The 12,956-nt window shown below is 41.3% G+C and overlaps 1 protein-coding gene across 1 annotated transcript in view; it reads right to left on the bottom strand.

Moving 5' to 3' along the window:
• The window catches only part of MALRD1 (MAM and LDL receptor class A domain containing 1), a 532,671-nt gene that overhangs the window by 46,850 nt on the left and 472,865 nt on the right, over positions 1 to 12,956 (bottom strand). The gene's annotated exons all lie outside the window — the stretch shown is intronic.

The raw sequence follows: 12,956 nt of genomic DNA, 5'->3' as shown, positions 1-12,956 counted from the left end.
AGCCAGATTGGCAAATCTAACCTAAATTAGTAATTCCTTCCAAATATCCTTAAATCCCCATTTACAACACCAGTTTTTAAGGATACAAAATTCCTGTTTAAAAAGTAAGGGGAAACAGAATATGCTAGGGCTGCAAGACTGGGCATTGTGTTGTCTTTGGTATTTACCATCTTCATTTTGTTTTTATTCTACAGTCTCAGGCCAATTTTTGGTCTCACTGAAGGGAAACTTTCTAGCAATTGGAGTAAGTCAGGAAATTGTCCATCAATAATCAACAAAAGAGTCCGACAAAAATGGTAAAGACACAAAATTGAAAAGCTCTTTGTAATACATATTTGAGGTAAGTTTTGCTGCACACAGTGCACCAGGGCAATACTCAGCTTTTATATGGTTCCATGAAACCCATGCTAACTGCCTCAGTTCCTATGATGCTCTACGTTGTGTATGCAACTAGGGGGGTATACAGTACACTGACGTCTGATAGTCATCCCTCTCTGCTGCAGAAAGGAGATGCAGCAGCAAAGAGGTGTCTGGCAAAGCCCTGTAATAAACAAACCAGTTGTTAAAAGCGTTCCCAGATTTTCTCCCTGTGCAGCCTCACTGGCTTCAGAGGGAAGGCACCATGGAGATTAGGACAGGGCTCGAATGGAGCAGACTAAAATTGATAGCTCCTTTACAGCAGTCTGGCCTGTGACTTGTTTGTGGTCTTTTTTGCTATCCAATCCCCATATTCAAAAGCACACACATTGTAAATAAACAGAGATGAGTATCGAATATCGTATGTTTTAGCCAAATCCTTTTTTGTCTAACAAGGAGTCCAAACCTTTCTGCCTACGAAAAAGTTCCAAAAGTAATTTTCTAGTAATGGTTTCAGAATTAACTCCTTATGGCTATGTCTACGCTAGCCCCAGAACATTGAAAGGGGCATGATAATGAACCTAATCGAAAGATGCTAATGGGGCACTGACATGAACATGACACCTTTGATCATGTGCGGCTTGTCTACATGGCATCCTTTTCTAACGGACCCCGCACACATCGAAATCCCCTTATTCCTATAACCAAATAGGAATAAGGGGATTTTGAAGTGCGCGAGGTCCTTTTGAAAAAGACACCATGTAGGCAAGCTGCACGCGATCAAAAGAGGCACTTTCGAAGGGCTGCAGATGCCATTATGCTAACGAGGCGCTGCAGATTCATGTCAGCACCCCATTAGCATCTTTCAGTTTGGTTCATTATCACGTCCCTTTCAAAGTTCTGCGGCTAGTGTAGACATAGCCTATGTCTTTAACTGCCTTCTGCGTTTTACAGTGCGGCAGACACAATGGGCCACATTTGTCTATTGATAACTATACTGAAGTTAATGAATAGTAACAGAGAGGTAGCAGTGTTAGTCTGTATTCTAACAAAACAAACCAGCAGTCATGCAGTATTTTAGAGACTAACAAAATGATTTATTAGGTGATGAGCTTTCGTGGGACAGATCCACTTCTTTAGATCTGAAGAAGTGGATCTGTCCCAAGAAAGCTCATCACCTAATAAATCATTTTGATAGTCTTTAAAGTGCTTCATGACTGCTGTTTTGCTTTGAAGTCAATGAAGATGCATTTGGACCTCCATAGTAACATAGAGGATGTTTCTAAAACAAAGGCATCTCTCATTTTTTTTCAAAAGGGGTGCTTATATAGATTGATTAAATGATCTTAGACTAATAGAGGCATGGTTCTTAGAGCTGTGGGGTAAAAATAAGAATACTGTAATTCCAAGGGGTGGTCTGGGAATAGGACATAGTTATGGCTTCCCTCCTCAAGATGCAGACTAGTAGCTGATTAGAGCAATGGCAAACATCAAACGACTCTTCAAAGTGATGAGAAAAATCCTCCGTGTGTATTTGTTTAAAATTAAAATGCATGGAGTGCTGCAGATCTGTCAACACTGTAATAGCTGGCAAGAGAAGTTCAAGAATTTCTACTTAATTTGCTTGATGTGGCTTTTGTCAGAGATTCCTTCAGCCACCTAGCAACAGCATAAAGGGTTTAATTCTCCCATAGTTAAACTCATGCTGACTGGACAGGAAGAAAGACAAAGTAAGATCAGAGAGATGCAAGGTAACCTGCAGCTCTTGTGCCAGCAGGGAGTCATTCGGGGCGGACTGGCTGGGTCACAGGTCAGGACCCTATGCTATCAAGATAGAACAGAGGACATACATGTTTGTCAGTACAAATCTCCATCTGACTCTTTTAACCACAAGCCTGCCTTTTCCCAAATATGGCTTCTCTCCACAGCATCTTCTCCATTGCAATATGAGTTTGCAACCCCTAAGTACACTCTTACCAGTATTCAGTTTATGGCTCCCCTCTCTCCATGCTCTCTTCATAGTACATTCTGTGTGGTCTCTTTAGATATGCACAACCAGCACCTAAGTGCCGCTGAGAAACCTCTATTCAGCAGATACTTGAGTTATGTGAGAGTTCCATTCCATTCTTGCATAACTCAAATTTCATGCAAGTGGGGGTCTGGGGGAAGCAGTGGAAAGGTAAGTCCTGCGGGGGGGAGCAGTTGGGGAGGGTTAAGCCTGAGGTGGGTTACGGCTGCAGGGGGGTGAGGGGTGGAATTGAGCCAGAACTATGCATGGGGGTTGACAGTGGAGGCCTGCTCAGGTGGTGAACTGGGCCACGGGAGGTTTGAACCAGGGCCACACATGGGGGGTTTGAACCAAAGTGCAGGGGGGTTTGAACCAGTGTGGAGGAGGGGGGGTTCAACTGGAGCCGCACATGGGGGGTTTGAACCAGGGCAGGAGTGTTGAACCGGAGCCGTGCACCTGGGGGTGGGGGCTTGAACCACAGCCATGGGGTTGAACTGGGGTGGGAGGATGAAACTGGGGCCACGTGAGAGGTGTTTGAACCAGTGCGTGGAGGGTGGGGGGTTGAACTGGAGCTGTGCACAGGGGGTTGAATCAGGGTGGGAGGATGGAACTGGGGCTACATGCAGGGGGTGTAAACAAAGGTTGGGGTAGTTGGAGTCATGAGCAGGTGGTGAGCCAGCGGGCGGGGCTGAACCGGGGCTGGGGAGGTTAAGCTGGATACACACCTGAGGAGTGGTGAGCTAGAGACAGAAGAGGGGTGGGAGGTCAGCAGGAGCTATGTGTGGGTGGTGAGCGGAGCTGGGGTTGGGTGGCAGGGTGGTTGAGCCGGGGCCATGTGGAGCCAGGTTAAGAGTGGGGTCACATACTCTGAGATGTTACTATACATGCAAACTGCTCTTAGGGAAAGCGGCCCTGAGCTGCAGCACAGACATGCTGCTCTAACCCTTTTAGGGTGAGATTCTTATACTCTTATTCCCCTGGAGCGCTACCTGAAATCCACAAGGAGCCTCATTAAAGTCAATGGGATCGATCTCAGACCAAGATACTTATTCATCTTGAGTAAAGTAACTGATTTAATTCTGCAGAGCCCCAAAATGGGCTAGACACTTTATGATAGTATTCACGCCCCAAAGATGTTTTAATTTCTGTAGATAATATGCAGACAAAAGGCAGAGAGAAGTGGTGTGGAGGAAGACCTTAGTTCAAGATGTTTCATTCCTTGCCTGATTGTCTCTTTTTTATTTTGCTCACCATTAGGTTTTGTTTTTGTTTTTGTTTTTAATTTACGTCTGGCTATTTCTCTCTTTTTTCCATATCATACAAAATATCACTTTTACAGCTTCTCAGCCACGTTCCTAAGCTAGCAATGCTTCAGCAGGTGCATTAGAGAATGGGATAACCTACTTGCCAATAAGACACCCAACCCCCATCCCTCCCAATACAGAAACCTTCCCTTTACTTCTCAACCTTGCACATTCCTCTGTGGTTGACACTCCTCCCAAACACTTGCCTAACTTCTTCCCATTGTAGACAGACAGACATACACTCAAACTGACCTCACTATTCAGTGTGAGTACCGGGGTGCTAGTCATTCTGAGGTGTGGGTGAGCCAAAAGGTACCATTCAGCCAGCAGCCCTCACCCTGTCTCTCACTATTGCTCACAGGTATCTCACTTTTTCTTTGAGGAAAAGATTGTCTTGTAAATGGTCTGTAGTTTTGTTGTGTTCTGCACAACGGAAACGTGACAATTCAAGCTGGTACACAGGACATATATCAGACAGGCTGGAGTGCTTTTTGTATTGAAAGCACTATGGGTAAGCCTACACCAGGAGTTTTGTGTGGGGAACTACAAATCTCAAACCCAAGAGATGATTTTTTCCTCAGCATTCTTACAAATCTGAGTCACTCTCACTTTCCTTGTTAAATTAAACTCCACTGCCTCCACCTTTCTGGTAGAACAGATTCTGCATATTCCTATGGGACTGATCAAATACACAATGCACTGCTTAAGAAGTAAGATTTACCATGTTCTGCTTCTGTTACTCTCAGAGCTAAGGCTGGCTCCTCTCAGCTCCTCAGTCTCATAAGGCTGGATATCACTTTCATAAGTCTCTCCATTTTATTTTGGAATGCATAATGTGTTGGATTTTTACAACTTTTCCATAGAACAAAAACTAACCACTTACCAAACAATTCACACAAAAAGGAGAAGATATCTGGCTATCATTCTTTACTGTACAGGATGACCAATAGACTAGATCAGGCCAGTGTCCCGCCATAAAAAGTGCTGCCCTGAGTATTGTAACAGTGCCAGTCAAAAGACGCTTTTGCCAGATCATCAGAGCCATAATATTCCATTTCAGACTGTGGATTACAGAAATGTAGAAGATACTTTGCGTTCTTCCAGTTTTACAGAGAAATCTGACCTTCCGTTTCTCATGGGAGAAAATATGCTGCTTAGCAAGAAAATTAGATCTGATTACTTAATTTGGTTACCGCAGTTGTATTTACAATATTGGATGCTCTGAAACAAAAATTTGGGACAGCGCTGTTCCATTTGTTTCATCACATATGATGCCTCCTTCTGTCTTGTATTCCAAGGTAGAGTGTAACAGGCAGTGAGGCAAACTGTTTTTTTGCATTAAAGAAACTGAGACAGGCAGATTCCTTCCAAAGAAACTGAATCCATACCAGCCAGCTAGCTGCTTCAAAACTCTAAAGCCTCAAAAGAAATTTGATATTGAGGCTTCTCTTTTTGGGGGAGAAAGAAAATGGATCTTTAGCTACCCAGCTCTCCAGGTTCCTGTGGGGTTAATAGGAATGTGTGGGGAAGTCTAAAGAATTCCTTTCAGAGTCCTCCACAACCCAATCTGTCTTACTTCTTAGTTCTCCCTAATGGTTTCTCTCACTGCTTTAGGGGGTTGGTTCTGGTACTTCTGCCCAGCCCCCACACTATCCTTTTGGAAGGAGCAGACATCAATCCTGTGATTACCAGCCCCATGCTGTATGAAAATTGGCTTGTCAATATGAGTATGCATAACTCAAAGACACTTTAGACAAAATATCAGAGAAGTAGCCATGTTAGTCTGTATCTTTGAGAACAACAAGAAGTCCTGTGGCACCTTATAGACTAACAGATATTTTGGAGCAAAAGCTTTTGTGGGCAAAGACCCGCTCCATCAGATGCACAAAAATAGCTCATCTAAACTATCACTTTTGGGTATCTCTACACAGCAACGCAATTCCAAAATCGCCTATTCCAGAAGGCCATGTCTACATAGCCTTGGAGCATAGCAGTCCTGCTGGCAGTGCTATGCTAGTGAGGTTTCTAGAAATTGCAAATGGTTCCTCATTTGCATACTTACATGGCTAATTAGCATAGACATGCGAGATTTCGCTCTCAGCAGAGGGGGCTGCTGGCAGTAAAGAGGCCATGTGGATGTGCTTCTGCCAGCTAAACCTCCCTCTGTCACCAGTCTCATAGGGCTGCATAGACATGGCCTTCTGGAATAGCTTATTTTGAATTATATTGCTTAGTAGGGGACTGGTGACAGAGACTGCAGGGCACATCCTCAGAGGATACAAAAGAACTTCAAAGAAGCTGTAATTCTGCCTTTCTTCTTTCTCTTCATGTTTAGAGTAGAGGTTGAAGAAATCCTGATCCTCCACTAGCAGAAAAGTAAGGTTAGTTTGTTGAGCACATTTTGGGCTGCGAAATATTTTGCTTAGCTGTCTTTATTCTGAGTCCTGTGGCACCTTATAGACTAACAGAAAAGTTTAGAGCATGAGCTTTCGTGAGTTAACTCACTTCTTCAGATGCTGGACCAGCATCTGAAGAAGTGAGTTAACTCACGAAAGCTCATGCTCTAAACTTTTCTGTTAGTCTATAAGGTGCCACAGGACCCTTCGTTGCTCTACAGATCCAGACTAACACGGCTACCCCTCTGATACTTTATTCTGAGTGACTTTTAAAAATGCAATTGGTAGACTTAAACTCAAATGGAATTTTAGAATTTCTTTCTACCCACTGAGGCCCCTATTTGTAAATGTGAGGATTAGGTTGAGTACATAACTAAACATCATCTTTTTAATACATTTGTGCATGGTAAGGGGTAGACTAAGTACATGGTTAAATGTGTGTGTGCGTGTGCACGTGCGTGTGCAAGCAGTCATCTGATACCAACTTTGATGTTACCTCTCTTCCAGACCAAGAACAGTGAAGAATCATTAATCTAAATAGCTTCCTGATCAAATGGAACTCTTTACAATAATGTGATGGATGATGGCTAGGGAACTTGATTCTTCCCAGATTGTCTGCAGAGGACTGGAAAATCTAAGAAGAATAAGGAAACCAGGCATTACTAGTGCTGGCTTTTAAAAATTCAGATGTCAGAAAGTTCAGAAAAGACACAAAAGGACATACTTTTTGAGGTGGAGGAAAACTTTTAAGCAGCGCCACTGAAGGGAGATTGCTTCAGGAAGCAGAGGAGAAACCATGACTAGGTAGAAAAGATCACAGAATGTCACGGAAAGGTAGCTATGTTAGTCTATATCTTCACAAAACAAAAGAGGAATCATGCATTACTTTAAGAAAATAATTTACTAGGTGATGAGCTTTTGTGGGACAGACCTACTTCTTCAGATCTGGAAAATACTGATAGAAGTAAAATGACATGAGAATTTAACAGAAAGAAAAAAATGAAATGAAAACTGACGAATCAGCTACATAGGATAGGAGGGGAGGCGAAAGTGGGGAGGAGGGGGAAGAAAATTACATACTGCAAATGTCTGTTAGTCTTTAAAGTGCTACAGGAATGCTTTGTTGTTCTTTTAAAAATGTTGAGTTAAAGAAGTGAAGTCCAGGAGGACCTGGGATTCTGGAAAGAATGGCCAAAACCAAAAGGGCTTTCTAAGTGGTGACTGGAGAGAGGGTTTTACATGAAGCTTTTTTTTTTTTTTGTTACTGGGTGTGTACGCTGTAAATGAAGTCCTCAATTGAAACTATAAAGGGCGCGATCCATAGTCTATGCAGACTGAAGGATGCCTACTACTGAAGTCTCTGTGTTTTCTTTATGAATAAAGAAGTTACTCTGTGCACCTCCTAACTTCTTAGTTCAACTATCATGAGTCCCAAATGATTAAACTGCAAACCAGTGTATGCATTAAGGTGGACCTCTGAGAAATGGTATGCATAAGCTGTGAAGGAGATTTGCTTGTTTCAGCACTAGGGCAATTAGTTTTCAGGAATTCCACTTTCAAGGATTATCAGAGAGGGAGCATGCACCCAGGGAGTGAGTCTAAAGGCCAGAACCTGCACAGACTCAGGAGAGCTCAGAAGGGCCTGTGTCCAGTATTTGAGCATGAACATAGCAGTGCAGAAAGCGTCCAGAAGGAGAAGCCTGACCAGCTCTATGACAATTGCTAATGCTCAGATGTCATTTATGTGCCTGCTGGAGAAGAAATTCGTTGCCATGGTCCCAGCAATACAAACATAAAACTGATGAGGGATGGCTCAGTGGTTTGAACTTTTTCCTTGTAAACCAGGCTTGTGAGCTCAATCCTGGAGGAGTCCATTTAGGGATCTGGGGCACAAATAATTTGTCAGGAAGGGTGATTGGTCCTGCTGAGAGGACAGGGGACTAGACTCAATGACCTCTTGAGGTCCCTTCCAGCTCTATGAAATATGTACGTGTAGTACTGGCTCACTCTATCCTGAAGGGCAACTGGCAAATTGTACAAATATATAACCAAGAGCGTGAGAGCCTGGTTATGTATGGACACTCACAGATGAAGTACATTAGTTGCCTTCCTACTTCATGGCTGGAAGAGAGGAATGAACGAGGGCTATTTGAAGCTGCAAACTTTAAATTCCACAAGCATTCAGGTGAGTACCATTTGGTCACTCATACAGCTGCTGAAAGAAAACACAAAAGAAATGAATGTGGCCAAAGCACATACACAAAACAAATGTTTGGCACTGTTCACACAGCTTCCACAAAAGAGGTTCCGCAACACTGAGTTTAAGCAGCCACAGAACCTTTCTTCTTTTGCATGTTGGGCCAGTGCTGTGTATGGTGCAAATGTACTGGTTTCCAGTATTGGTCCCTATTACTCTTGTTTTTATGACATGATAACAAGATATTGTTCCTTGAGGGTTGATTTTCTCCTGAAGCTCATAGTTCACTTGCAAACTAAAATTATTTGTGAGCTCAGACTTTGTTGCTCTGGAGATGATTATGGTGTTAGAAGCTTCAAGTGAGAAATAGCAACATAAGCCGATTAATTCCAGACTGAACACCCTGTTTTCATGCAAATATTCTTAACCAAAATGAAGTGTAAAAAGAAAATGGAACATAGTGTAGGAAAACCAGTATTGTTTCTGATCAGGACGTTCAGCAAAGGTTTTCCATGAGACATCAGCAAATCTAAAAAGAACTTTTACATCACTACTCTATATTTCCCTCTACAGCAGGCTGCTTATGCATAGGGACAACCCCATACAACAGGTTTCATAACACTATGGCTATGCAGTTTTTCCCTATCTCTCTGACCACTCATCCAGCAACTCCTGCTCTTCTCTCCTCTTCTCCATGTATGCCTACATATTGCTCAGGATTACATCATGTCCTTTTTTCTATCAACAACTTATTTTTGGGTGACCTCAGCCATTTGCATGAGTTCAAGTATAACCTCCACACAACTGATGCTCATACCTACATATCTGCACCAGACTGATCATCTGCTAAAGTGAACCCCTTGTGGCTAAAACAAACCTCTGCGTTTTTTTCTGAAATGTCTCAGTGTCTCATCATACTCCAGACTCCTTGTTCTTGTGGTAGAACTTGAGTTAAGTGTCTCCAGAGACACATTACTTGAAACTCTTTCTCAAGAGTATGCACAACGATCACACATTTTCCTTGCATTCTGTTTCAAGCCTCCACTCTTGTCTTCTATTACCTTCACTCCAAAATCCAGAAATAATAGTGCTGGCATACAACTTCCCTTGTTAAAATTCATGAACAGAAACAAACTTATGTGCTTGCACATAAATGTGAGTCCTAACCTGCAATCTGTATACTCATTTCACCTGTGCAAAGAGGACAGAAATAAATCAGAATGATAACAGTTTACATCAATTGATACAGATGTGATGACACAAAGTGCAAAGCAGTGCAGAATCAACCCCACTTACTCCTCCACAAATATTCATGCACACAAACTGTTTAAACGTTCTCAGATGAGTGACTCTAAATGGGGGCAAACACAGTCAACCCAATTTTCATTTGTTTCCCGCTCTTTTAATCTTAGGCACAGTGGAATTTCTTGCTTCCAGGTTAAAAGAAAGGCAGCTTCAAATAAGCAATTTTATTGTTCAATGAGCCTAGGTATTGAAACTGAGCAAAGAAGCAAAATTTTCTAAGTGTGGCAAAAATTAGACACATCCCTATATTTGATATAGTTTTAGTTAGATCAAAACAAACAGCGCACATCTTGTATTGCTTATCAGGCCAAATATGCTTTTGAAGAGAAGGGACTCTCCTAAGTTGTAGATCAAGTCTTTTCTTGCAAACATCATGTTAAAAAGCAGTGGAAATAAATTAAAGTAAATCCCATGAATGTGGTGAATGACAAATTGAAATTATTTTTAAAAGGTAACATCAGAAATCTGCTGGGAGATAAGTATATTCCTGATTCCTTGTTTGCTTAGTTATATGGTCTTCCGCTCTAAGCACTGACAACTGAATGACAACTTCACTTTCAACCTCAGTTTCAAAGAGTTGCAGATTTTTTTTTCAGAGTAGTTCAGGTGAATTCAGCAGGAAAAAAAAGTCCACTGACAATCTGAGTGCAACTCTTAATGTGGCCAGACAAAAAAAGTTAGTGAGCTGTATACAAAGTTTTACTTTGAGGTTACATGGAGATTCCAAATGAACAGTTTCTTTCATTAATGTGCACATGTACCAACGGATCCCAAACCTGGCCTACTGATAAAATTAAGTCTCCAAATATTCTAAAATGACCTTCATTTTTAAGCGTAAAATTTTGCATCTGCAAGTCACTGTGCCTGCATTGTTGTGTCTCTAATTACTGGGGGTGCCAAAATGAACATTCAGGCACTGCAACCTGCAGTACAAGGTGTATTTTTCACTGACTTTTCCTTAATAGGCCATACAATATTTAAAAAGTGTGGAATTTATAGAAAAAGAAGCGAATTTATTTGCACCAATTATTGGCAGCAACTTTTCATTTTATTTGCTCTAATGCATCTAACTAGAGTCATGAACATAACATAGTGCTTAGCACAGTTTTCTATTGAGCTTATAATTAATTAAAATAATTAATTGATTATGATTTAAATGGCATTTTTCATCAAATGGTCTCAAAATGGTTTACAAATGTTGGCAGAGTAAGCTTTATCTCCATTCCGTGGATGTGGATGCTGAGGTATAAGGAGTCTAAGATTCACCTAAAGTCGCACATCGAGTCATTAGTAGAATTAGGAATCAGTGCTAGTTCTCTTAATTCCCGATCTTGGTTTCTAAAACTGTAGACAATAATGCTTCTAACGTGGAGATACAAACTATACTTGCTTATTTTCCCTGTTACGTGCCCATCCTCCCATCCTTTCATAATGCATTCACTTATATAACATTTATGTTACCCTCAAACTTTGAACCACTGTGTGTCAACAGCCATGTAAGGGCTTTTAGCTAGCACCAAAAATCCAATCCACTATGGTATCATTTAGAACGGTTTTGGGGGACTAGGCTTTCTAAGTACAAGTTTGTGCCATAGTACAGGATTTAGAATTTGAAATACCAGATCCAACACTGAGGAAAGCATCTGGCTACTAAAAAGTGCCCCTTTTGTTTTTTCACTCAATACTGCTAAACGCTATTGTGCCATAGGCAATACACCACTTTGTGCATTAAAACAGATTATTTGTGTCACTAGTAAGGAGCTCTTTTTATGAGGGATGAGTGAAAAAATGTGAGGCCGGCTAGCATTTCTACAAGGAAATAGATAGGAACTTCTGAATCAATTATAACCCTGCAATCTCCCTTCTTCTCTGTAAAATAAAAAGGAAAAGTCATCTTTCTCATTTCAACCAAGTAAAACAAAATCAAACTTTGATTTCTATATTTTGGGTAAAACCAAATTTTTTGAGCCACCTGGGCACAAATAAAACTTCAGTTAATTATCTGTGTACAATGTTTCCTTGGCATTCTACTCTCTACAGCTCAGTTGGATACATTGTACACATTTGGTATAACTTGAAAAAAAGTGTTAAATGATGATATTTTCCTAACACACTTGTTTAACTACAGGACAGGGGTTGTAATTCCATTTTCTACTTAACAACAGAAAGCCCTTACGGTTCAGGCACGAATAAAAGCATGCCCTTTGTTCTCTTTTATGCTGGGCAGATGTAGTAGATCTTAAATTTGGCCTGCTATATATGCAGTGTCTGCTTGAAATAGAGAAAAGAGAAAGTAGTGTGTCAAATTTATTATATGTGAACAATGGCATGTATTAAATGTGACTGTACAGTACCATAAATTCTGCCTGGTTTGTATTAGAGTTAAAACTGTGCATAAGCAATCTGGTGAGAAAATATTCTCTTGCCCCCAGGTTTCCTTCTGACACTTGCATGGCCTTTCAGTCACTATCCCATCCCACTTCAGAGCACTATAGTCATACATTTTCAGTGTGTGCCTGTTATTGTCAACATTTCTCAGCAAAATTTCCAGTGAAGGTGGTCTAATGTGGGGCCTCATTTTAAAGCAAATTAGACACACAACTGTGCACGTAGTTTGCATACTCAGTTGTGTACCTAATTTTCATATGCAATTAATAAAACTGTGCATGTGAATGGGTTAACTGTATGAGCAAATAATTGTGGTCAGCTTTGCACTCAGTTATCTGTTTTGGAAGCACAACCATGATAATCAGTAAATTAGGTATTTAGTTGCACATCCCTGACAGAGAGGAACTCAGTCTGGTGAAGCAGGAATGAGTTGGGGCACTGGAGTGATATGCACATCAAAGCAAGCCCCGGGTCAAAATGTACATACAAGTCAGTGAATCTTAGGGCCAGGTGCAAATAAAATATGGCCACAACAAAGCTGCCCTCTACTACCTCTCTATATTTATTTGTAAACCTGGCTGGAGACAACTACAGCAAGAAAATTGCTGCAGTTCCATCCTGACATCAGTTGTATGCATAAAGGGGCCCCTCCCTTCATTAAGTTATTACTTTTCATGATTTATCAATTAATGAATTTACATTCTGCAACATGAATGGAATGGCAGGATCCACCTCTGCCAACACTGCGCTCCGTATATCAAACAGAGGTGGAAAGCTGATCCAGATTTGGGCCAACCATGTTGTTTTTTTTTTTTTGTAACTTGTCTTCCAGCAAAGGGATTGAAGTGCCCACCCTCCACAAATGAACCTTCATATTTCCACCGACCCTCTTGGCTGTGGCTATCAAAGGGATACAGCAACTGTAGTTTGATACTCTACTTTTGAACAAATCACATGGGAGGCAGACCGAGGCCCTGTTTTAAAATTAGAAACAGCATGAT

This window comes from Carettochelys insculpta, chromosome 2 (genome assembly GCF_033958435.1).
Source record: "Carettochelys insculpta isolate YL-2023 chromosome 2, ASM3395843v1, whole genome shotgun sequence".
NCBI classification, from domain to species: Eukaryota; Metazoa; Chordata; order Testudines; family Carettochelyidae; genus Carettochelys; species Carettochelys insculpta.
The sequence above is the reverse complement of the archived record's forward strand: the minus strand, read 5'-3'. Positions and strand labels throughout refer to the sequence as shown.